Source organism: Rhinolophus sinicus, linkage group LG17, assembly GCF_036562045.2.
Source record: "Rhinolophus sinicus isolate RSC01 linkage group LG17, ASM3656204v1, whole genome shotgun sequence".
NCBI classification, from domain to species: domain Eukaryota; kingdom Metazoa; phylum Chordata; class Mammalia; order Chiroptera; family Rhinolophidae; genus Rhinolophus; species Rhinolophus sinicus.
This window is the reverse complement of record NC_133766.1, coordinates 19,298,398-19,325,797: the sequence shown is the minus strand read 5'-3', so window position 1 is coordinate 19,325,797 and position 27,400 is coordinate 19,298,398. Positions and strand designations below refer to the sequence as shown.

The 27,400-nt window shown below is 43.8% G+C and overlaps 1 long non-coding RNA gene across 1 annotated transcript in view; it reads right to left on the bottom strand.

Annotated features, from left to right (window-relative positions):
• Positions 1–27,176, bottom strand: part of LOC141569319 (uncharacterized) — a 389,769-nt gene extending 362,593 nt beyond the window's left edge. Inside the window, exon 1 of the long non-coding RNA XR_012492832.1 lies at positions 27,049–27,176. This is a non-coding gene — a long non-coding RNA (uncharacterized LOC141569319). The remainder of the gene's footprint in view (positions 1–27,048) is intronic.
• Between the last annotated feature and the right edge of the window lie 224 nt (positions 27,177–27,400).

Genomic DNA, 27,400 nt, shown 5'->3' with positions numbered 1-27,400 from the left:
CTATCCACAGACTCGGGCACACCAGCCAGCTCCTGGGCATTCTCTCCTCTACTCTCTCCCCAGAACCATGACCAATCAGGAAACAAGTGAGGCTACACAGTTCAGGAGTGAGAACTTGTGATATAGATTCATGTTAACGATCATGTAGTGTAGAGGCCTAAACCAGAAGTCAGGAGACCTGGTGCTTATGCTGTATTAGTATGATGTGGTAGAAATTGTCCAGGCTTTGCCACGCCAGGTTCAAATCCCGACTCTGCCACTTACTAGCTGTGGGACCCTAGTCAATGGATTCCAACTTTTCTAATCATCTGTAAAATGGCAATCATGACATCGACACTTACAGGGCTTTGAAACTATTAAATAAAACAACGGTTATCAAAATAATGACTAGCTCTGACTTTGTACAGAGATTGCCTATGAACATCATATACACAAAGCACAAGTTCAGGTCCCAAGTTCAAGGAGCTTATGACTTAGATGGGGAGTCAGCATAACATACATGAAATAAGAGGTGGCAACAGCTGACCCCAGGTAACCAGATACTATTTCCAAGGTCCTGACTAATAGAATCCTAGAAACGAAGAGCCAGCACTCCTCTTTTTAGCCACATCAGAACAACTTTGGGACACTTACCAATTCTCATTATCCCTACGATGATTCTCAGGAAAACCAGGGGGAAAAAAGGTAACCAGGCAGAAGCAGTGGGGACCTAGGTGGCTACCTGCCCAGTAAATGCAGCTCAGGAGTTCCAGAGGCCTGTCTGCCCAAACAGGCTCTCCTCAACCATAACAACCCTCTTTACTATAAGACACTGGATCCTGAAAGCTCTTGTGTCAAGGGAGAAACATCAGCTTGAGTAGCTGACCATTAACTAGGGTCCAAGTGGTTTTACCAGTAGGATTAGCTGAGAATGCAGAATTTCCAGGTCTCCTGAGGGCTGGTTGTTGACATCTACCTATTTCGGTCAGGGGAAGTCAGAGAAGGCCTTGCTCTCAGGGAGGACCCGACTGGGCTATGAGGCCCTTGGTCTGTATGAAACTCCCCCAAATCTGGAAGTGCCAGGATAACAAATCAGAAGGCTGACACCAGGACACTTCTTTTTACATTTTAATGAGGGAGTTAGCTCCTAAGAAGAGAGAAAGGAGATCCTCTGCTGAGGGCAGGTCTTGGATTCTCGGCTCTGTACACAAAGTCCTACACTTTCAAGTGGGAAGTTTGACAGCCCTTCAAACACCCCCAGATGCAGCAGACAGAAGGCACCCCCTGCCGCTGACGGCGGATTTTCCATATGCTGAGGGAGAGAACCGGGCTCAGCAGAGATGCCACACACGCAATGTGACTTCCACTCACAAAGGTCACCAAGAAAGATGAAACAGCCACTCCTGACAGGGAGAGGCCATTTAGAAATCAGCTGCTCCCCGTCTTCCACCATCTGCTGCTGAGCCGGAGTAATTAAAATGGAGGGGAAACCTGTTGACAAGTTAATAACAGTGCTAAAAATCTCAAAGGAGTAAGTGGGAAAAGGTCCGTCATTAACTAGAACAGAAAGGCAGCCCTCAGGAAATGCCCAACTTACAAGGGAGATGAAAGGGAAACAGGAAGAACGTGGAGGGGTCTGAAACAGCCCTAATCAGTAGGCTTGCAGGGGCGCTTTTGCTCATGGCTGCTTTTTTCTTAGTTTTCCTGCCCCAGGGCAACTGGTTGTCAGGACACCCACCACCACACCACCTGAAGCTCTAGGCCTCAGCTGCAGGGATACTTCCCCAGCCGTGAGGTCTCTGGAACTCGAACACTTGAAAAACTGAGCTCTGTTGAGTGCAGGTCAAACAGCCTAGCTCAATGGAGATCCTAGCAAGCTGGGGGGGCGGGGGAGGGGGATATAGAGGGCATGGTAGACTCCACAGACTCCACCCCAGGCTTGGCTCCTCAGCAGCAAGAACAGGAAGGCACGCGTTTCAGAGCTTCTGACTGGGTATTGAGCTGCAGGAATGAGATGGGGTGAAAGGAGGGGCCAGAAAAAGCAGACTGCCACAGGTCATCACAGCCCGGTCTCTCTCCCACCCCAAAATACGCCCTTATAAATCTTCAGTGGCTCCCTAGTGCCAATTCCTACATGATCAACTCTTAGTTTCTTTAAGGTCTTTCACAGCTTCACCCCCATCTTTCCACCCTCACTTGTCTTCACCCTCCCCCCATCTCTCCCTTCCCTCCCAGCCACACAGAACTTGTCGCCTTTCCCTGAACATCCCAGCTTTTGCAAATTCCATTCCCTCTGCTGTGGTAGCCCTTTGCTTCCTTTCTTTCCAGAGCAATTTCAGTTTATCTGCCAAGGACCAGTTGTGAACTCTCCCCTTTATAGTCCCTTTGTTTTTTGTCCCCTCTAGTTATGCACATGGCATTGAAAGAATCTGTTTACCTAACAACAGTGATGATCAGTATCATTAATTGAATGGTAATTGTGTCCTAGGTATCTAGTATGTTCACAATGCATTGAAAGTATCTGTTTAATAATCTAATGATAATATAATAATGATAATGAGCATCGTTAATTGATTGCTAATTGTGTTCGGAGCACCAGGCTAGACATTTACAGAAATCGTTTTGACACTTCACATAAGCCCATATGCTTATGGCAGGAGCAGAGGCAGGACCCAAAGCGAGGATGGCCTGTGCCAGAAGACAGCTCCTCAATGACAGGGACAATGCTTTATTTATTCTCAAACCCTCAGATTATATCAGGTCCTCAAATAAATGTTTGTAAAAAGAAGAAATGAGGGCATATAGGGGAACTTGACTCGTGTTAGTGCCAATGCCAGCTGAATGTTTATCGTTGGCCAGGCGCGATGCTTCACACTTCACTTGTCCTCATTTCATTTCATTTTTGCCAAAATATCTGTGAGGTAGGCACTGTTATTATCAGCATCTATCACAGAATTTGACACGTAATAGATGCTGAAGTAATACATGTTGAATGAGTTCATCTCTGTTTTATAGCTGTGGTAACTGAGGCTTAGAACTAGGAAGTATTTGGAGTACACAGGATAGGATGCAGCACAGCTGAGGCTGGGAAACTGGTGTAACCTTCTCTGAGCTCACAGTAGGAAGGCTGGCAGACAGCTGCCTCTTTATTTAACAACATTCTAGATGAAGGGCTGTGTTTCAGATTTCCAAACAGGGCATGGCGAGTTTCCTAAGGTGGGCTTTCTCTGTAATATGCTTCGAAACATGTGGTAGAAACCAGCCCTGGACTATTTAGGAAGCCTGAATTCTGATCTGGTCTTAGCTCTTGTGCCAGACAGCAGAATAGCCACCGTGAGTCACAGGTACTGTGGGGACAGAGCCAGGAGTGCAGTTTCCAGGCTCTCGCCCTCACATGGAAAGGTGCTCACTCAGGTAGTAAATGGCCATCAACTGTGATTGGATGGCCATCATCTGTGGCTAGTTGGCCATCAGCTGTAACCAGTGAGCCATTGGCCACTAATATAACTGCCATGGCTACACTAGCAGAAAATGGGGGGCTAGCAAGAAGATGGTGGCTGAGCTAGCAAGAGCGGATTGCAGTTAGGACGGCGGATTGCAGCTAGCAAGTGGGGTGGGTTGGCAGGAAGAAGTGGACAGCAGGTTGCGGATCGTGCGGCTCCTGCTTCCTTTGTCTCCAACCCAGCCACCAGCGAGAATATAGTGGCATGACTCCCCTATCTATGGCTCCGTGGGTGTTCCTTTTTGGTCTCACCATATCCTGCGTTTTTATGTGTGGAGCGGGAGCAGAGACCCCGCCTGCCACCCTGCATGACAGGTACTATTGTTTATGGGCTCAGGTGCCAATGTAGAAAAAAGTAGAAGGTGTGATATGAATATAAAGTTAGGGCACCTGTGAGTAAGATGAGTCCACTGGTGATTGTAGTGTCTAGTATGACGAAGGCTTGATAAAGGGCTCCTGTGGGCTCACTGACTCTCAGGCAAGACAGACAATATGGGGAGTCAGCATTACTCCACAACTCACTCCAGCAGGGAGCTTCCAGAAAGTCCAATCAGCAACCTTGCACCCAGCCTGGTCCCAGGCAGCTCTGGACCTCTGGAGAATCTGCCATCATCTTTCTTCCTCTGATTTTATTAGGACCATAACTGTACATTTTCCCACTTACCTGTGGTGATGAAAGAGCATCATTGTTTCCATAATGCATGGCCTGGGGAGTGAGGCTAGGGCTCCATGCATCACTTCTCATCGCAATGAAGCAGCACCAAAAAGCCATCCCTCATCATGTAAAAAACACTCTCCATACTGCAGTGTCTCTATTTGCAACAGCCTCTGAGATAATGCAATAGATCATATATTTGTCCGAGTCAATATTTCCCTGACACTGGAAGCCCGCCACCCATCCCTCCCATTCCCTTTGATAAACCTCTTCTGTGTCACCTTTTCTCAGGCTTATAGGCTCCCAGGCCCTCCTTCACCACCTGATGGATGAAGTCCAGATGAAAGATTGCTTCATAAATTACTATCTTGGGAGCAGAGCCCCCGGAACTCAGTCAAGCCTGCCCAACAGTTGAGAAGACAGCAGAGATGTGGCATAAAGGCCAAAGTCTCACAGAACTCAATCCAGAAAACCTTGTAGTTCAACGTTCTAATTTAACAGATGAGGAAATTGAGGCTTACCATGGTTAAGTAACTTGTCCAAGGTCAAGTAGACTTTGGATTCCCACCACATGTGCTTTCTTTTTTAAAAAACTATCCAGAGAAGATGGAGAGTGGTGGTTCCAGCTTGACTCTGAGGAAGAGCGGAGAATTCACTTCAAACCCTCTCTACTCAGCACCTAGCTGACCTCCTGAAGTGAGCACTCAGGCATGAATAAAACAGTCTCTACCCTGGAAGCCCCACCCTTTGTCCTGTGGCTGAAGAAATTAGGTGACCAAATGAAGTGACCAGACTAAACATAAGTGTTCCGTGTGTGTCACCTTCCTGGTACCTACCCCCTCATCTCTCTCTAACCCTGAAACACACCTGCTTCCTCGAGGAAGCGTTCCTGGTCAGCTTGTCTTTCCCTTTGCTCCACGTCCCACATTCCTCATGTGCATTGGGTCACCCAACCCTTCCAGGCATGTGTCACAGACCCAAAACCCTCACACCTCATTCTTACCCCACTTTTTGCACTACATCTGTGCAACTGCCCTACTGTACATATTCTGTCTCCTCAACATCTCTTCTCTCCAGTGGAATGTTGGTAAAGGTTTAATAGCCAGCATCCCCAAAAGAAGTCCCCTGGTTTATGGAATTTGCTGATTTACATGCTATAAATACCCCATTATATAAACAGATGAAAATAACCTTCGGAGCATAGATAATAGTAAGATACAATAAAATAATTAGGAAGCGAGACTTTTGAATATATATTACCTTTGTTTTTAATATAAAATTTTAAATTGTAAGTTTATGTAATTTAATTTATAATAAAGACAGTGTTTAATAATTGGCTGAAAATTTAATAACTGGCTCTCATGAGCTGGTGTAAGCTGGCTCCAGCACACTAGTGTGTATCTGTTTTCTTTCCCTGGTTCCCTGTGTCCTCTTCACTTCTGTATCTTTGTCCTTCACCTGAACTATTTTAATAGCTTTCTGGACTGTCCTCTAGCGTCTGGTTTTCCCTACTCCAAACTATCCAGTTCTATCTTTCCAAATGTAGCTCCTAGTCTTCCTTACTCATAAACGGCAGGTATCTGATGCCTCCAAATCAAGTATAAACTCTTCCTGAATAGTTAAGGCCCTATACAGTAAGATCCCCAAACTTTCTAGTTTTATATCCTAAACAGTACACTACAGCTTGTTTGGCACTTTAGAGGCTGACCAGCCAGGGTTTGAAGTTTATCTTTGACATTTATTAGTTAGGTGACCTGGATCAAGTTACTTAACTTCTCTGACCATTAGTTTTCCCATCTGAAGAATGGAAAAATGCATAGAGTGATTGGGAGAATTAAATCAGATCACATATAATAGTCCCAAGTCAGTGACTAGCCCGTTTCAGGCAGCCAATTACAGCTGGAATCATCCTGTGTGTAAACACTGGTTCTTTATCGCATTTTGTCTCATTGTTATCCCCACTTGATAAATAAACAGAGTTGTTTGGCAGCCATTTCTGCTAAATGCAGAAAACTGGAAAGACTATACAAATGCTATTCTCCATCCAATCTATTTTATTTCCCATTCTTCCCTAGCATTGACCCTTCTCCATATTTAAGCTTTTGCTCCTGCACTGTGCCTCTTAAAAACATATCCATACAATAATAAATTTAAAAAAGGACACAAAACCTAATTAAAAAGTGGGGCAAGAATTTGAATAGACATTTCTCAAAAAAAAAAAAAAAAGAAAGAAAAGAAAAGCAACATACAAATGGCCAAAAAGTGCATGAAGAGGTGCTCAACATCATTAGTAGTTAGAGAAATTTAAAGCAAAACCAAAATTAAATACCACGTCACACCCACCAGGATTCCATCATCAAAAAGACAAACAATAACAAGGATATGGAGAAACTGCAGCCCTAATTTGTTGCTGGTGGAAATGTAATAAAGTGCAGCCACTTTGGAAAATAGTTAAACTTCTCAAAAAGTTAAACATAGAGATAACATATGACCCAGTAATTCCACTCCTAGGTATATACCCAAGAAAAATAAAAACATATATCCACACAAAATTTTGTACATGAATATTCATCGCACCACTACTCATAATAACCAAAAAGTGGAAACATCCCAAATGTTCATCAACTGATGAATGGATAAACAAAATGCTCTATATCCATTCAATGGATTTATTCTGCCATAAAAAGAAATAAAGTACTGATACATGTTACAACATGAATTAACCTTAAAATCACACTAAGTGAAAGAAGACAGTCACAAAATACCACATACTAGTTCTGGCCAAGATGGTAGCATAAGTAAATATTGTGCTTGCCTCCTTGTGGGGACAGAGTCAGGAGTGCAGTTTCCAGGCTCTCGCCCTCATATGGAAAGGTAGTAAATGGCCTCGGGTAGTAAATGGCCATCAACTGTGATTGGATGGCCATCAGCTGTGGCTAGTTGACCATCAGCTATAACCAGTGAGCATCACTAATATAACTGCTGTGGCTACACTAGCAGAAAATGGGGGCTAGCAAGAAGATGGTGGCTGAGCTAGCAAGAGTGGATTGCAGCTAGCAAGTGAGGTTAGTTGGCATAAAAGTGGATGGCAGTTTGCAGATAGTGTGGCTCTTGCTTCCTGTGTCTCCAACCCAGCTGCCAGCGAGACTATAGTGGTATGACTCCCTTATCTATGGCTCCATGGGTGTTCCTTTTTGGCCTCACCATGTCCTGTGTTCTTATGTGGGGAGTGGGAGCTGAGACCCCGCATGAGTCCCTGCATGACACTCCTCCTACAACCACATCAAAATTACAACTAAACTACAGAACAACCATCATTGAGAATCACCTGAAGTCTAGCTGAACAGATGTCCTACAACTACAGGCATACAAAAGAAGCCACATCAAGACTGGTAGGAAGGGCAGAGACATGGAATGGGCTGGTCTTATACCCACGTGTGGCAGTTAAAAAATCATGAGGGATCTTTTGGCTGCAGAGGTCCCTCCTTGAACGTGATGGGTCCCAGCCACACACCAGATTCCCCAGCCCAGGTTTCCAGTACCAGAAAGAGAAGCAGCCACAAGTTCTGGCTGAGAAAATCAGTGGAGATTGTGGCTGACTGAGAGGGAGGGCTGCTAGAACCCCAGGCATTGATCTTAAAGGGCCCACACACATACTTACTCAGTGACAGACTCACATGTTCTGAGTTCCAGTGCTGGGGCATCAGCTCAAAAAGTACCAGGGACATATGGAGAGGAACTGAATTGTCTGGCTTTAGGACAAGGACTGGAGGGTCAGCTTTCTTTCAGACAGAAGTGCTGGCAGAATCCATTATTTCTTTATTGAGCCCCTGTTGTGCAGGGTGGCCTGCGGGGTCTCTGGTCCTGCTCTCCTCATAAGAACGCAGGATATGGTGAGGCCAAAAAGGAACACCCACAGAGCCATAGGTAGGGGAGTCATACCACTATATTGTTGCTGGCGGCTGGGTTGGAGACACAGGAAGCAGGAGCCACATGATCCACAACCCACACTCCTCCACACTCTGCACTTGCTAACTGCAATCCATGCTTACTAGCTCACCCACCATCTTCTTGCTAGCCCCCATTTATTGCTAGCATGGCAGTTATATTAGTGGCCAATGGCTTACTGGTTACAGCTGATGGCCAACTAGCCACAGCTGATGTCCATCCAATCACAGTTGATGGCCATTTACTACCTGAGCCAGCACCTTTCCAAGTGAGGTTGAGAGCCTGGAAACTGCACTCCTGACTCTGTCCCCACAACCCCCTACCCCCACACTCAGCCTGCACACACAGGCAGGTACCATATCTGAGTCTCCATTAACCTGGCTAAGACCATTTGCCCCACCTTGGTGATTCCCTGAGGACCCACCCCACCCAATTTGTGGGCCCACTCAACTCACCTCAAGTTGCTTTTCCACTTGGCTCATGCTGCAGACTTGCCTAAAATCTCTCAAATGTTTGCAAACCACAAACTAGCAGCATCTGGCCTCAATGTGTCCCATACCTCTTGCTAAGCAGTTATAAGCCCAGCACTAGTGGCAGCTTGCCTGTTTGTAGCTTAGCCTCTCTCAGGTGCCTCCAAGTCCAGCACAGGTGGCAACCATCTGCAAATCACTTTGTAGCTCATACCAAGTGGCCCCAGGCAGGGCACAGGGAGTGGCTGAACTTAGCCTGCACCAGAGGCCCTCTCCAGAATCAACACACCAGTGGCCATCTTCAAACCACACCAGAGCACTCCCCAACCACCTCCACAAATAATACACCCAAAGGGCAGACTAGGATGGCAGCAGAGCCCTGCTAAAGTGAAGCCTGCTCTATAGGGTCAGCCTCTACACAACAGCTCCTCCAATGTAGTCCTGGCCAATCTTTACAACCAGTCAGCCTGGGGGAAATCCCTTCCAGTGACCTGCCAACAGTAATCAAGGCTCAAATACAACAAGAGGGCATCACAATCCACACAAGGGACACATCTGGAGCAGCCGGCTCAGGTGACCAGGAAGACTGGGCCACTGGGCCCCACAGCACACCTACTACATAAGGCCACTCTATCAATACTATTCAGCCATAAAAAGAAAAAGAAAGAAAGAAAAAGAAATCTTGCCATCTGCAACAATATGAATGGGCCTAGAGGGTATTAAGCTGAGGACAGTAAGTCAGAAAAATAAAGACAAATACCATATGATTTCACTTATATGTGGATTCTAAAAATAAAAATAAACAAACAAAACAGAAACAGACTCATAGATACAGGGAAGATTTTGATGGTTTCCAGATGGGAGGCGGGTTGGGGGATGGGTAAAAAAGGAGAAGGGATTAAGAAATACAAAATTGTAGTTATAAAATACTCATAGGGATATGTCAAGTACAGCACAGGGAATATAGTCAATAATATTGTAATGACCATGTATGATGTCAGATGGGTACTAGATTTATTGGAGTGACCACTTCATAAGTTATACAAATGTCTAATCACTATGTTGTCCACCTGAAACTAATATAATATTGTATGTCAATTCTAATTGAAAAAAAAAAAAAAAACCTTTTAAAAAACACCACATACTGTATAATTCCATTCATATGAAATGTCCAGAATAGGGGAATCTATAGCGATAGAATATAGATGACTGGTTTCCTAAACCTGGGGAGTAGGGAGAAATGATGGTGACTTCTTATTAGTGCTGGGTTTCTTTTTGGAGTAATAAAAATATTTTAAACTTAGGTTGTGGTGATGGTTGCACACCTCCATGAATATACTAAAAACCATCACATTATATACTTTAAATGGGTGAATTTTGTAGTATTTGAACTATATTGCAATAAAGATTTTTTTTTTAAAAAAGAACATCTTGAAGAAAACAATTTCATTTATTATTACATCAGAAAGAATAAATACATAGGAATAAATTTAACCAAGGAGGGAAAAGACCTGTACAGTGAAAACTATAAGACATTGATGAAAGAAATTTAGGAAGACACAAATAAATGGAGATATTCTGTACTCATGGATTGGAAGAATTATATTGTTAAAATGTCCACACTGCCCAAAGAAGTCTACAAATTCAATGCAATCCCTATCAAAATTCCAATGACATTTTTCACAGCAATAGAACAAACAATCCTGAAGTTTGTATGGAACCATGAAAGACCCCAAATAATCAAAGCAATCTTGAGAAAGAAGAACAAAGCTATAGGTATCACACTTTCTAATTTCAAACTATGTTATAAAGTTATAGTAATCAAAATAGCATATCATAGTAGTCAAAAAAGTATTAAAACATATATGTAGATCAATGGACCAGAATAGAGAGCACACAAATAAACATATAGATAGATGATAGATAGATAGATAGATAGATAGATAGATAGATAGATAGATATAATTTACAACAAAGGAACCAAGAATACACAATGGGGAAAGAACAGTCTTTTTAATAAATGATGTTAGGAAAACTGGAAAGCCATATGCAAGAGAATAAAACTGGACCCTTCTCTTATACCACACACAAAAATCAACTCAAAATAGATTAAAGACTTCAATGTAAGACCTAAAACCATAAAACTCCTAGAAGAAAACATAGGCAGTAAGCTCCTTGACATCAGTCTTGGTGGTAATTATTTTGGACTTGACACCAAAAGCAAAGACAGCAAAAACAAAAATAAACAAATGGGACCACATCAATTAAAAAGCTTTTGTACAGCAAAGGAAACCATCGACAAAATGAAAAGGCAACCTATCAAATGGGAGAAAATATTTACAAATCATATACCTGATAACAGATAAGTATCCAAAATATATAAAGAACTTAATAGCAAAAAAAAATAACAATACAATTAAAAAATGGGCAAAGGAACTGAATAGACATCTTTACAATGAAGACATACAAATAGCCAATAGATACATGAAAAGGTGTTCAACATCCCTAATCATCAGGGAAATGCAAATCAAAACCACAATGAGATATTATCTCACACCTGTTTGAATGGCTATTACGAAAAAGACAAGAAATAACAAGTGTTGGTGAGGATGAGAAGAAAAGGCAATCCTTGTGCACCATTGGTGGGAATGTAAATTGGTGCAACCACTATGAAAACCAGTATAGAGCTTCCTCAAGAAATTAAAAATAGAACTAGTATGTGATCCAGCAATCCCACTTCTGTGCGTATATCTGAAGGACATGAAATCAGTATCCCAAAAAGATATCTGCACCGCCATGTTCAGGGGAACATTATTTACAATAGCCAAGACATGGAAACAACCTAAGTGTCCATCGACAGATGAATGGCTCAAGAAAATGTGATACACACACACACACACACACACACACACACACACACACACACACTGAAATATTATTTAGCCATAAAAAGGATATCCTGCCATTTGTGACAACATGAATGGACCTTGAGGGCATTATGCTAAGGGAAATAAGCCAGGCAGACAGACAGAGAAAGACAAATACTCTATGGTATCACTTATATGTGGAATCTAAAGAGGAAGGTCAAACTCACAGAAACAGAGAATAGAGAAGTGGTTGCCAGGGGCTGGGGGGTGGAGGGAAAAGGGAGAGAGGTTGGTAAAAGGGTACAAATTTTCACTATAAGATCAATAAAGTCTGAGGATCTAATGTAAAACATGGTGACTATAGTTGCTAACACTGTATTATATCATTGAAATTTGCTAAGTGGCTAGAACTTAAATGTTCTCACCGAAAAAGCAAATAAATAAACATTGAAAAGATAAATATGTGAGGTGATAGATTATCTTAATGAACTAGATGGTGGGAATACTTTCACAATGTATATGTATAATAAATCACTTTAAACATACTACAATTTTATTTGTCAATTACACCTCAGTCAAGCTGAAAAAAATACCTGGGGAAAAAAACTTCATCCATCAAAGATTATTGCAGAGAAAAAGCAATTCCTAGTCCCCACCTTCCTGCTCCCAGTTGGCTGTGATTGCTCCTTTTCTGAAGCCCAGTATCCACTGGGTGTTGTTTCTTTTCTCATTGCCCATATTTTGCTTCCTATCCTAGTTATTTGTGTGTCACTTTTACCCATTAGACTAAATAGCCTCAAATTTTGTGAATGTGTAAAATGGAGTAGATGCAATAGTATCCCGGAGAGATCTATCACACTTGTATTTTATGTTTTTTTCACACAGGGAAGAAAATAATGGTCTTTCAGCCCATACAGGAAGTAGTTGTGCCCGACCTGGGCCCACTCTCGGGAGTGTGTTGCACACATGAATGGCATCCAACACAATGAGGGTGTTTGTGGGGGTGGGGAGGCCAATATGCCTCTAATTGGGTAAAATCTACTGCAGAGCAATGACCGAGTTTTACAGCCTGGGCTCCCCTGTGGCCCCTGGCTCAGTGCTTACCCTACATAGGAATTCAAAGAATATGTGTGAAGTTCTTCCCTTGCTGACAGGGTGACCACCAAGGACAAAACTGAACTCATTCTTCAGCAGTTTTAAGTGTTCCTTTCACCAGGAAGCATTTGCCTTTACAACAACACATTGTCTTTGTTTTGACTTGTTAATAAATTCATGTCCCCCTCCATCCCCCAGAATGAACCCTAGTGCATTCTGGATGAGCAGAGGAGGCCTGATTTTGTTCCTTTGGCACTTGGGTGCTCCATGGGGTACAGGGAGCTCGTACAAATCCTGTATCTAGGCACAAAACTGATGAACAATGTGGCCAAGTCTAGAGAAGGAAAAGCAGACTGGGGAGAAGGCTACACTGGCCACAGAATGATAACACAGAGGCAAAGAAGTGGAGGTGGGAGGGAGTCCGGTCTGTCCAGGGCAGAGGGACCAGGAGGTCCCTGCAGACCCACAGACTCAGCATCTTCTAGGAAATGTGAGCTTGTTCAGAAGAGGGCTGCCATGGAGCTCTCCCTGAAATCTAATTGAATTGTTTTCCCCCAGCAAAGATCAAGCGGAGAAGACAGAAGCAATCCATTTTCACTGAGTGTGACCCGGGGTGTTCAGCGGCTGCCTTGTATTCCTGCTGCCTCATTTGCTGGTCACTGACATTAAAGTAAAAGTACACATCGATGGGTACGTATGCACACGCACGCACACGCAAACGCACACACAACCACACACTACCCTCACAAGCAGCTGGTACTCGTGGGTGCTGAAGCTGTTTTGTTAGAAGCAGCGGGCATGGATGAGTTCGTTATTTGTAAACCTGAGCTTGGAGACAGACCCACAGCGCCATTCTTTTAAGACCAGGAAAAAAAACGTTCGTGCATCGCCACCTAATGGTACTTATACCTCATTACAGTCTCGGATCCGTTCAAGACTAACAGGTAGATGGGTCCTAAGGGTAAGATTCCTACTGAAAGATGTAAACTTGGACTTCATCTTCCAAACGTATATCCCAACTTTCCATCTGCAGCTCATGGAGTTGTGTGCAGTGTTAGTTGCTAGCAGCACAGCGTGTGGCAGTGCTGCCTCGATGCCCCTATTCCTGTTCCTGTACTTTGGTGGCGCCTAGATATCCCTCCTGTGCTCCCCAGCTATTTGTTTAGTACAAAGTTTTGATCCCTTTTAACATACCCTCCTGAGGACTATCGCTTCCAGCTATTATCACTCACTTTCCCAGCTGTTGGATCAGGCTCTAAGGATAGGTTTCGTCTACCGCACGATTTTTACCTACGGCGAACCTGCCACATATGCCACCATCTTATGCTCAAGGTTCCAGCCTGCCTTCAAGGATAGCCCAGGGTCAAAGGGATTTGGAAAGCAAAATGCACTTCATCCCTGACTGGACTCTCAAGGGCTGAGCTCTGATTTGCTCCGAGTCCAGGGAGATGTTTGTGGCCTCTTGCTATACACTGGTTATATCAAATCACAACCTCTGAAATTAGCTGAGTAGCTCTTGTTGACTTTTGAAAACCCAGGGATATTGGAAATCCTGAGGAACCAAAAAGGAAGAAAGGGCGACTAAGCCACAGAGTGTTTGTCTGAATGACACCAGCCTGAAATGGGCCTGCCTCTGCCCTCTTCTCCCTGAGCTAAGCAATTCTCTCAGCTTCTCCCACCAAAAAGAGAGTGGTCGTGTTGTCCTCTGAGAGGCTGCACAAACAACATCCAGAGAAGGTAAGCCACGTTCCCATGATCACACAATGGAGCCCAGAGGAGAAAGCGCTGGGTTTGGGGTCTCCCAACATCCGGGCCTTAGCACATCCTTCCGGCATCAGGCCGGACAGACACCCCTGCTGAACTTCCCTCTTTGTGGAATGACACTTACATTGCAAAATGCCCGTTGTTGGTTGAAAAGCCAATAATTATCTGAAGGGACAGGTTCCTAAATCTACTGTACCTTCTAGTAGAGTCCTATATGGGAAGCTGGAACTATTTGTGTTAAATAAATGCATGAGTTGTTCGCGTGCCTTACTCTTTTAGTGCAGTCGTGGAATGTACTAGGCGCGTGGGGAAAGACTGCCTGTGACAACCATTGCTTCTCTCTCTCTCTTTTTCTCCCCCTTGCTCGCTCTTTTCTTCTCCACTTGTACATCTCCTCTTCCCTCTCTATCCCTCTCTTGAATCCTTCTTCAGTAATTCCCTACAGAGTTTGATCAGGCTTTGCTTTTTTAAAAGAATATGCAGGAACTTTTTAGCTCAAATGCAAATCTTTCCCCCAATTTTGTAAGTATTCCTCCACCTAAACTTTTAAGGGCCATTTAAAGTCAGTCTGTCCAAAGTTGACCTCATAATCTTTCCTCTGTATTGGATGGACTGATGGAGGAACCCATGGGGCCTTAAATCCATCAAATGAATATGATGGTAACTGATGAAAGTGGTCCCTTCTGCTCTTTCCCACTCACACTCAGCATACTATGTTAAGAGGTAGAACCAAATGTTACCCAGCTGTAGCTGAATGGGCCAGAGAATGTTGGACAAGCTGAAGATGCCCTTACGTGTGCTGGGCACAGGAGAGACCAGCCACCTATTCAGGGACTAACTAGAACTCTGTCCAGGAGAATCTTAACAAAAGTTGCTGGCATCAAACAAATTGTCCTTTGATTATAAATACAGCTGCCCGTCTTAGAGCGAGGAAAACTAGTACCCTAATAGAGTAACCAACTCTTTTTGCCCAGGACTGTCACAGTTTTGAAGTGAAGGTCTTGTGTCCTGAGAACCCCTTAGTTCTAGACAAATTGAGATAGTTGGTCACTGTGACCCTAACATTGCATTGCCGCTGTGGTGATAACCTCATCTCCTTCACCTTTCTTATGCCTTCGCAATAAATGTCCACAGTTTTGAGTAATCTAGATGCATCTCTTCTATGAAATCCATGAGGCACCTGGCCTGCAGGATGACACTCTGCCTCCCCCAGCCCTGCTCCCTCTCCCCACACTTGGTTCAACTTCTTTTTTCCAGTCAATACTCCCCTAGCTTATTCTATCCATGTTCTAGATGACATTCGTCATCTTTGCTGTGACTGTTTATTTTCATTACCTACATGCAATTGATCAGTTCCGCTGACTTATATTTTGAAATGTCTGTGGAATCCATTTTTCTCTATCTTTACTACCATTATAATAATTATTGTAACAAAAACAAACACCAACTCTAAGGACCAATTGGAATGGATTCAAGAAAGAAAGGAAGGAGAGGAATAGGAATCCACAAGTCTATAGAATTCATGATTTCCCAAAATTATTTGATGATGAAACTTACTTTTCACAGAGCAGCTTCTGGGACCACTTTATTCCATGAAATACAATTTGGCAAGGACTCATCTAGCCTGTAGATGCACTGTTTTGCAGAATTAGAAAGAATATTTAAGAACATTAAGTTGAGCTCTATAATTTTATATATGAAAACTCTGAGACCATAAGGGCTGCAGTGGCCCGAGCCTCCCTGCTCACCTGCGAGACCCAGGCTTTGAAACAGGTCTCCTGCCTGTTCCAGGTTCTTCACACTGCACCATCCCCTACCTCCTACCAGACACCCTGCGTCCTGTTCCCCTCACTGAAACAGCCCTCCTCTCTCCCCACTGACTCCTACCCATAATTCAGAGCCAAGCCTGACTTTTAGTTTCTGGACCTACTTTGCTAGGCACACAAGCCCACACTGATGCCAACTTCTGCTAAATCGCTGCAAGAGTTAGTTATTTTTATCAATCAGTTTGCTATCTAGTATCAGGCACTCTAAATACCTAGCACGTGTCTCACCACCAACCCAATTTGTGACCATGGCATTCATATCTAATCTGCCACATCCTCTTAGTCTGAACCTAGAAGAGCCGCAGAATCCTTTGCAGCATAATACTCCATATAGCCATAGCCACCCAGCCACGGTTAACATGTAGGTGAAACGTGTGTGAAGCCCGGACTATGTCATTACACCGTCTCATATCTGCATCTATTGGACCTTCCTGAACAGCAAAGTCTGTCTCCTAATTCTTTCCCATAAACATTAGCTCCAAGTATAGTCCTTTGCCCTAAGAAGCGCTCAATAATTGTTTGTCTGAGTATCGTTAACATGGTACTAACTAACATTTACATAATGTTTAGTTACCAAGTACTTCCACACACGCTACCACATTGCATTAATTCTCACAACAACCCTGAGAGGTAGGGAAGACTATGCTCCCCGATTTCTTCTGGACAGTGACCCTCTGAAGGATGAGACTGTTTCATATGGGTCCCTGCGGGACTCAGCTCAAAGTATGAGGTCGATTTCTGATGGTGCATGCACAAGAGTTTGAGGGTTTAGTCATTTTTCCCAAGCCACTCCTCTGGCCACTGCACCACATAGCACAGTCAAGGCTTCCAAGTGCCCAAGCACCGAATCCTTTGCATTCTCCATGTTCGAATTCCACTGTCTCTAGCTTTTCTTTCCTCCTGGTAATGAAGCAAAGCCTGGTGGGTTAATTAATCCTCTGGATGCTGGGCAGCAGTGATAGGATCAAGGAGAAAGCCTTTCTCCTGCTGGGCTCCCAAGGGTGCCCGGCTGGAGCCCATGAGGAGATGGAACACAGCCTTCAGTCTGTTAATTGTTCAAGAGCAAATCATCTGTCAGTAGGAAACAGAAAAAAGACACCACTGAATTCAGAGTCAGAACAATAAATAACATTCAGTGTTGTACCCTTGAGAAAAATAAAGCTGCTGACATTCTGCTTCTCAGGGAAAACAAAAATGTGTCGAGTTTCTTCAGACCTGTGGAATGCAGTAGAAAATACTGAAACCTGATCAAACTGGTTGTCTTTGATCAATTCAGGGCCCACCGACTCCTACCCCATACTCAGCACTCCTGCCCCAGGGGACCGAGGCAGGCAGCTAAGAAAAAATGATCACTCAAATAGAAAAATTAGTTTCCTAATAGGAAACCTCCTTTGGAGCAGGAGATAGAGGCCCCTATTACAATCGCCTCACCTCACACTAGTCTCCTTGCTTCCACTCCTGTACTCCCACACCCTGAAGCTCCCCACAGACCTAAAGATGAAGCCCAACCCCCATTATCTGGCACTTCTCTGGCTCTGCAGCCACACACCTCTGGCTTCAGCAGCACCAAATTGCTCATGACGCCACACTCAAGACACTGCTCCACTCTGAGCCTCTGTCTCTTCTTTCCCCTCATCAGGAGTGCCTATTCCTCCTCAGTCCTTAAGGACCATATCACCTACTGTTACCACTTTCCCAACTCCAGCCTGGGCCACCAGAGTTGCTGTGCAACTACAGTCACATCCAGAATGGCAGTCCAGTACCATGGCCCAGTAAATATACCTCAGCCAGATAACTCAGGTTCTACTCTAATCTCTGCTGCATGTTGCTTGTGTGATCTTGTGTGTTTCCTCACTGCTGGATGCCTCTGTTCCTCACTTACAAAATGGGGTGGCGATAATAACAGTTTCTACTTGATAGAGTCATGTGAGGATTGAATTATTTAATACATGTCAATGACTTAGAACAGTGCTCGTTGAGAGCTATTATAGGCATTAATTATATTTCATTATCATCGTTGTCAGGTCCATCTTCTCTAAGCTGTGAGTGCGATGAGGGAACAGTCCATATGTCATCCATTCCTCCATGCCCAGCACTTAGCATCATGTTCCCAAATACCTGCTCCCCTCTGCCCTGTAAGAGGATTAGCCATCCCTCCCCATTGCCGGTGACTCGCAGTGCTTTCCCAAGGGAACATCGTGCATGATCACATGACTTGTTTTGGCTAATGATATGAGTGGATGCGACAGTGGGCCAGTTCCAAAGAGAACATTCAAGAGGCATTGCATGATCTCACCAGCAACCTTCCCACCTCTGCTATGAGAACAGCATGTCCCAGACAGAGGTTTTTCCTTTATCCTATATCCCAGAAGACAGAACACACCTTGGAACAGAAGCACAACCCTCCTGACCTGCAGCCAGTACATAATATGAAGAAGAAATAAGTATTTGGTTGTTAGCCACTGAGGTTTGAGGGCCATTTCTTACCACATAGTAATCTAGTGAAAGTGGCTGAATACAGCACCCAGTAAAGGCGTGTTAAATAAATGATTGCATTGATGAATGACTGAATAAGTGAGTGAACTGTACTGTGTGCAGTTCCTAGCTAGGATGATGGCTGTGTGTGTACATCACCGAACCAACTAATTTAAGCATGTGCTTTTTGAACAGTGCATGTATTTTCTAACATTTATTTTGAATATAATTCTTTGTAAATGAAACATGAGATAGTGATTCTGTAATCGTACAGAATATCCATCCCCAGCCCCAAGTGACAGTACATGTGTCAGTGGAACGAGTAGCATTTCTTGGACAGCTGCTATCTGTGAGCGCTTTACATGGGCCACCTCAGCAGGACCTTTCAACAATCCTAGGAGAAAACTGTGTTTCCAGATGTGGAGACTGTGGCTCAGAAACCACGTGAAGGTCACCAGGAATAACAAGTCATGACCCAGATGTGAGCCCAGATCTGTGTCAGCACAGAGCCCATTCTCTCTCCACCAAAGGACACTGACCACGGCCGTATTTGAAGACAACCTGGGAAAAGCTGGCTATCCCACAACACTCTCCCTGTGCCATCTGAGGGTCGGCACTTTCCTTTGGCGCAGAGCCCAAAATTTTAACAGATCCAAGTAAAATGACTTGGAAACACAACATCTCAGGTGAGATTAAGCAGACTATCAGTCATTTATTCTCAGTAAATGGATTTGTATCATCAGATTGTTTTCTTATCACAAAATTAAAATCTGTCCAATAAAAGAGAAAATGCTAGTTTGGGTACAATGTGAAAGACAGAAAATGGCAAGAGTAATTTCCATCAGGGGCTTCAAATCTAAATGGCTTACAGGACCAAGAAGGTAAGCTAATACATGAAGAAGGCTGGGTGGGGTGTTGGCCATAGCGCACCTGCCTGGCCTACTGAGGACAGCAGCTGGTCTGTTTCAGTCAATTGCTGCTATGCTGGAATGCCAGGCTTCTAGGAGTTAGAAATCTGGATCTATGGGGAATCTTCACATGTTGAAATGTTGGCAATAAATTCAGGTGTTTTTTGTTTGTTTCTTTTTGTTTGTTTTAATACTGCATATTCCAACCCTCCTCCAAAAGTTGTCACCTATTTGTGATCCAGAGGATGCTGGAGGGAATTGCAGGTTTGGAGGGACCCAGGCCTGGAGAGGAAAAAGTGAGAAGGGGAGCCACCGTCTGAGCCTTACGCTCAGAAGGGAGGTGCCAAAGGCAGAGGATGCAAGGCAGGTGGAGAAGGTAAGGGGCAGGTCCTAGGAAACGAACTTCTCTTAACACTATTGACTCAGTTCTTCCCCTATTTCAAGCCTGCCTCAAGTAAAAGCAAACTCTGATAAGAAAAGCCATTTGTTCCCAAATAAACTTCATTACTCTGCTAAATATCTTTACTGGATTTCATTTGATCCCAGTCATTCTCAATTCAATATTGCAGTCAGCCAACTTAACCTTTTAAAAGGAGTTTTATTGATGGTGTGCTATGTAGGCATTAACAATTCTCACATAAATAAATAAATAAAATAAATAGAAAGAATTAAATTGCTTTGCTTAGCGATCTTAATTATCTGAAATAATTAGCTCCAGTCAATTCTCCAACAAAAGCTCCCCAGAGAAATCAGTGTTTGGGGAAAGGGAAAGAAAAGGGAAGCCAAGCTTGGGACAAAAGCAAGCATTCGGCAAGTTATTTGGAAATATCTAATTAACCCCGAGAGTGAGGCTGACAATCAAATTCACTTCCTTAGTGCTTAATTATTAAAAGCAAGTAAAGAAAGTAAATACTCAGGGAGCTAGTCTATTGGGTACTGGAAAATAGGAGCCATTTTACACCAAAGTACTCAATAATCCCCCAACATACAGGCAGGTGTGTGTGTGTGTGTGTGTGTGTGTGTGTGTGTGTGTGTACGTACACCCTTGCCTTTGTTCGTGAAGATCTGTTTAGGATACTCTTGCATCTCACCTCTGCGTAGAAACTCCTATCAGCCCTTCATGAAGTCTCCCTGACACATCTTCCTCCCCAACCAGAGGAAATAACTCTCCCCTCTGTGCTCCCATACTCTTTTGTACATAACAATCATCCCATGTGTATTCAGTAGGTGCTTGTCTGTCCCCCTAGGCTGTAGGCTTGGCAAAACTTGGGTTTAAGTGCTTATTCACCTCTGTATCCTCCGTGTCTGGTATATTTGGAACAGAGTAGGTGCTTAATAAATGGGAGTTGAATGAACCTATGGATGAACAGCTTTTTGTGCCAAATCTGGTACATAGTAAAAATTCAAAAACTCATTCCTCATTTCCTCCTTTCTTTCCTCCCTTCTTCTCTTTTTCTTTCTTTCTTTCCTTCCTTCCTTTCTTCCTATTTTTATTTCACTTTAGTTTCCACAATTAGAGGTATTGATGCTAGAGCTGCTGGACCCAGACAACAGTGTCTCCTACGTGAATGTGTCATTTTGACTTGTGATTGACTTTCAATAAGCCAATGCAGATCACTGGAGAGGCTGAGAAACCCCAGGGCAAGGGTGACACGGAGGTACCTACATGCGGAACTCCACTGGGACGGAAGATTCTTGATCTGAAGTCACTCCTCTTGGGCTTGTAGTGTATGAAACTGCTGGCCCCAAAAGAAGACTTGAAAGAAGACTGGAGGAGGAGGGAAGGAGGGAAGGGGAGAGGAAAACCGAATGACACACAAGGTGTCTGCTGATGTAACGCGGGATGATTTGTCAAAATCAACTTGTATATATGCCTTGAGGACCATGAGAATCCTGGGGACAATTTGTAGAATTTGATTTAGATATTTGTCCCTGAGCCTGGAGTTGAGTTAAAGGATGAGTAAGGATTAACAGGGTGAAGGATGTGGAAGGGTCTTCCGAAAGGAAGGAACAGCATAAACACAGCTCGAGGGTGAAACCACACGGTGGGAGCAGGAACCCAGGCCAGGCAATTGGGTTTTCTATACAACAGTGCTACTCGGCTAAAACATGCAAACAGAGAGTAAGGAAGATGTAAGACTAGTGTGTTCAAGGAGAAATACTTATAGTCCCCACTAATTTCTGGGTTCGGATGTGGCAAGGAAGTGATGATTCCCAACCCTGACATTCTCCCCAGTTTCAGTTTCAGGGTGTACTGCCTGCTTGACATTCATCCTCACTTGGGTGTCCCATAAGCACCCCAGATGCAACCTGAACAACAGTCAATGCTTTATATTTCCCCATAGGCCTCTTTCTCCTCTTAATCTTCTCTCCATTAATTGTGCCATCATTTTCCTAGTTGTCTAAGGCAAAATCTTGGAAATCACCCTCAATCCTCTCTTTCCCTTTCTTCCATATGCAACCAATCAGAAAGTCCTGAAGACTTGGTCTTCTGTCGCTTCTTGAATCTCTGCCTTCTTCCCCATTCCTACCATTAATATCTTCACCGTCTTTTTCCCTGGACAATAACCACCCAACAGGTTCCAGCCTTGCTTACCTCAATTCCAGCCTTGCTTACCTCAATTCCAACCCTCCTACCTATCATTTCTCTGCCAAAAGGTCTTCACTGGCTCCCCAGCATGTACAGGATAAAGTCGAAACTCCCAGACATGTGTACAAGGTTTGCTGAGACCTGACCCACTCACTTGATACCTTCCCACTTCTGTATGAGATATAACAATTAAGTTCGAGAATTTGTTGCAACGATGTTGCTAACCTTTTTTGACATCAGTGGGATTATTCATTATGAATTTGTACCAACTGGACAAGCACTTAACCAAGTTTACTATTTGGAAGTGCTGAAAAGGCTGCATGAAAAAGTTAGACGACCTGAACTTTTCGCCAACAATTCAATTCATGGCTCTTGCATCACGACAATCCATCAGCTCACGGCATTGTCTGGGAGAGAGTTTTTAGCCAATAAACAAATAACTAACTGTATTGGAACACCCTCCCTACTCACCTGATCTGGCCCCCAATGACTTCTTTCTTTACCCAAAGATAAAGGAAATATTGAAAGGAAGACATTTTGATGATATTCAGGACATCAAGGGTAATACGATAACAGCTCTGATGGCCATTCCAGAAAAAGTTCCAAAATTCCTTTGAAGGGTGGACTAGGTGCTGGCATCAGTGCAAAGCTTCCCAAGGGGAGTACTTCGAAGGTGACCATTGTGATAGTCAGCAATGAGGTATGTAGCACTTTTTCTAGAATGAGTTTGCGAACTTAATTGTATTGCATTTTCCACCTTGGGAAATCTAAACGGCCTGGAGTTCCCCAAACACTCCATGCTGCTCCTCTCCTCTGTGGCTTTGCTCCTGCTCTCTCCTCTTCCTGAACATTAGTCCCACCTTTCTTCATCTGGCTATTACTCGTCTTTCAACACTCAGTTCTCTTCCAGAAATCTTCCTTCAAAGGCCAGGCTTACCTACTTCCCCTCCTCTGTACTCAACAGCTCCCTAGACACACCTGTGCCCTTTATCTTTCATCATTGTGCTGACATTATCTTTTTACAAGGAATCTGCCTCTGTAGGCTCTGACTTCCTCCAGGATGGCGGCCACCATGTCCTATGCATCTTAGTAAGTCCAGATCTTAATGTGGTGCTTGACACTCAGCAGTCACACATATGTTTGTTGAGCTGCACTTCAGGCCATACCTCCTGAGTATCTCTTTTGACAAACAGGAAATTCAGCCTGAGCCAAGTTATGCCTATTTTCATACACAGCAAAGGAAGGTGAGGAGAACAGCTGAGAGCTCCAGAGAGTTCTGGGAAGGTTTTTCTGTTGTTGTTGTTTTCTTTCAGTAAGTTCAAGAAGTGGAAAGAGCACAAGCTATGCAGTCCAAATGTATCTGGTTGAAATTATAGCTCTTCAACTATTAACTAGTGCAAACTTGGGAGAGATATTTAATTTCTCTGGGCTTTAGGTGACTTGTCTATAAAAATATGACTAATTTTTTTACATAAAAATTTGTTTACATAAAAAAAATGTTTGTAAAGTCTCTAGCACAGTCGCTGGAAAAATGCAAGTGCTCAATAAATGTTAGTTCTCCCTTGTAGCCTCCCTATTTCTGGAGAAATGGCAAATCTTAGTAGCCTGGAACAGACTGACTCTGGTTATCAGAAACACAAGATGTTTCTGTTTTTTGCATAACTTAAAAACATATTAGTTATCATTTCTAATTATCATTATCAGTACTACTTGGCTTTCACCTATTAAGTGATTAGTATCTGCCAGTTACTATGCAAGACCCTTAATGTACAGTGTCTCATTTAGTCCTCACGGTGACGATGACGATGATGATGATGATGGTAGGAGTTAACGCTTACTGAGTCCTTCCCATGTGTTAAGCACTCTTCTGATTCCTCTCCAAGTACTGATGCATTCAGTCCTCACCATAACCTTATGCATGGGGAGGTAATATATCTCCATTCTATAAATGGGGAAACTGAGTCTCAGAGTCGTTAAGCAATTTGCCCAAGGTACATATTATGAAGTAATGCTGGGACTAGAATCCAAGTCTGCCTGACACCGAAGACTCTGATTTTTTTTCACCTAGCTGTACAGTCTCTGCATTGTAAATTGCTTTATTAAAAGTGAAGGTGATAGTGCTATTTTATTTTTAACACCTCCTTAGTAATACCCCCTCCCTTTTTGGTCACTTTATATTGCTCAGCAAATAGTGTAGTAGGCAAGAGAAATATTGGGTAATTTTCAGCCTCAAGCTACTTAATGAGATTGTAGGAGTTAACAGATGTGACCAGCAAGAGAGAGAATATTTTGTGGACTGTCTCCACAAAGATCAGGACCTAACCCTATTACTGACAGACCACTGTTTGGAAATTGTGGCAACACGTAATATTCAATAAGTGACTTGTTAGATACTTACTGTACTGTATTGTATTTGAATATACATGGATTGAATCTGGAATTATGGATTTGCTTTAATACGGGCTGACTCTGGTTCTGAGAACCTTAAAGAACTGGGGTTAATTGCTCAGTCAGCAAGAATTCACTGGGTCCCTGATAAATCGCTGGCCCTGTGGTAGTCTGAGGATTCAGAGATTATTAAGTCACAGTTTCAGCTCATAAGGTTCCATAGTCTTGTGGGGGAGACTCACAAAGGAATTGATTTGATGAAGGCTGACAAATAGAAGTTCCCGTCTATAGATCCAAAGTGGAGTTCCTATATTTTGGAAGAGTTCTTAGTGCACTACCCAGAATTCCCTGCTTCTTTCTGTCCTCTGAAATGAACTGACCTGAAAAGCCTCAGCCTGCAGCGGGCGGGCATCTTGGGCAGAATGGACTCCCAGTATTGTCCTAAGGTGCTAAAGGACATTTGCTCCCACGTGGACTCTCCTGTGGCCAGATCTCTTCAGCCCTGGGTGTGGAAAAGGCTGGGCTGGACTTCTGCTTATGCTGGGTCCGATTCTCCTCCCCTTGCAGGGTGGGGAACTTATTCTACCTGCCAAACCATGACGTGTACCATCCTCCTCCCCCAGCTCCAGCTGTCTGCTCCATCCTCCCTCACAGATTCTCAAGCACAGCACTGATGCTTAAGATGGGCTGGAAGGCCCTGAACAACCAATGGCTCATGAAAGGTTAATAGATAACAAATGAACTGCAGCTGATAAAAAAAATTAGGGCCCATGATGCTGGGATACAGCCATGATGTACAACGGGGTGGGCTTTCTTCAGTGGGGAATAAAGCAGCAGGGCCAGCCGGGTGACTCCTTTATGAAAGGGCTTAGAGAGGTGGGCAAGACTCCCATTCTCTCCCATTGTAACAATGGGAGTTGTTGGGAGCATGAGTGTCTGGTCAAACCACAAATATTTCCTACATAAACACAAGTCCAGTGAAATAAATATGCAGCACTCTCCCACTGGTGCCAGCTTGGTAGGGTCCACGCTTCATGCCAGGAAGGATAGGCTAGGGGTTTTTTTTTAGCACACATTCCAGCTGTCCCAGCCCACAGGCCCTTGGGCATAACTTCTCTACTGAGACAGAGACACCCCCACCCGCCACCGCCACACTGCTGCTGGAGAGGCAGGTCTTTATTTGATCCTCAGTGGAGAGGAAGAAACAAGATATACTTTCTTAATCTGTTTCAGAAGACTTGGGGCTTCAGTGGGCACAGAGGAGTGAGCAAGAAGAAAGTGGGGAAACAGAAAGTGCCTACAGTGAAGCAGCCCACACATTTAGGAACCAGAAAAGGGAGCCCACAGGCGTGGACAAAACCAGAATTATTTTCGTCTCCAAAAGAGGTGGCTGGGAAGAGAGGAGACGGCTATATTCAGCCTAGGGATTATCATAAGAATCCCTTCACATACGTGAATGAGAAAGGGGCTGTATAATCTTACAAATTCAGACACCCAAAGTAACCTCAAAGGGTCATAGTGGGTAGTCAAGCCCCAGGCCTGTAAAAGGTTTATCTTTGCCTTAAGCAAGCCCTGTCCATTGTTCTTGTGCTTTGAGATTAACACACCTTTAAAAAACAGAAGTAATCCTCTTTCCCAGACCCCTCAGAGGCTTAACCAAGGGGGCACATAACCCAGTAATCCAACCACAGAGATTTTCCCACCTTTCTTTCTCCCATTTTTATGTTATTTTTCTTACATTCCCTCCTTAATTCCACGTGTGTGAAAAGAAGATTAAAACAGTCATTCTTCAGGTCATTCGAGAACTTGCTTCTTGGCATGTCATCAGTTTGGCTCAAAGAAACTCATAAACATTCCCTACAGCTTTGATTATTCTTACGTCAACACCTAGAGAAGATTCAAGAGGATGAAATGAGTTCATGCTGCAGGAAAGAAATTTTTGGATTTAGAGGTGATGAAATTGTTGTGTTTTTTCAGAAGCGGTATTATTCTCCCCTGCTCTACTCCACTGTCTGGGCTGGTACATGTAGAAGATACGTTAACAAAAGAGAGTGTTTGTGATTTTAGTAATTCTCTCTGGTGCAAACAAGAAACTCATCTCACATAAAAAGTATGCTAAGGAGAAGCCCACTTGGCTGAGAAGGTTCAAATTGGCTGTTGATTGTGATTTCCTCACCCCACTAACCTGCCCAAAGCAGAACGCAGAGGAGCACACCCAATTTCACACTCACACACACCCACACTCACAATCACACTCACACAATGCTTGCACTCACACTGGCACACACACACACACAGGCACATTTGTACATCTGCTCATACATGCATATACTCACACTCGTATAATCACAGTCATACATGCCCACACCAGCACTCACACACATGTTCACAAGTGCACACGTACACTCACACAGAAGCCCATCTGGACGGGAAGCAGAGGGAATGAATGACCATCGCTGAGGCCGGGAGAACAACGGGAATCAAGGGCAAGAGTCCTAGTAGGGAGACTTTCAGCCCTGTACTTCCCCACACCTGAAATGTCCTTCAAGATCATGTGCATATACATCCAAATCTTACCTACCTGTGGGGTCACCTGCCAGAGTAGCTGTCCAGCCCGTTTTCTGGGAACTGCTTCCACAGCCCAAAGGGGGTCTTAGTAGCCATGTTTCTGGGGATAGTTCCTCAGGTCATAGCTGATTAGTTTAGAGGCTGAACTCCCGCCACAGCTTGGTTAATCATTTACATCTCCCAGAAGTTGAAGGTTGGACCAGAAAGACAGAGAATCACTGGCACTGAATTATATTGACAGTGGGACTCTCAGGAGAGGCGCCACACATTTCTCTATTGTGGCCCCGGGGGACCTCAGCTTCCCACCCTGCCTGAGACTTACTTGTTGAGTACTTCCTTAAAGTCTGTGAGATCCACAGCCTACT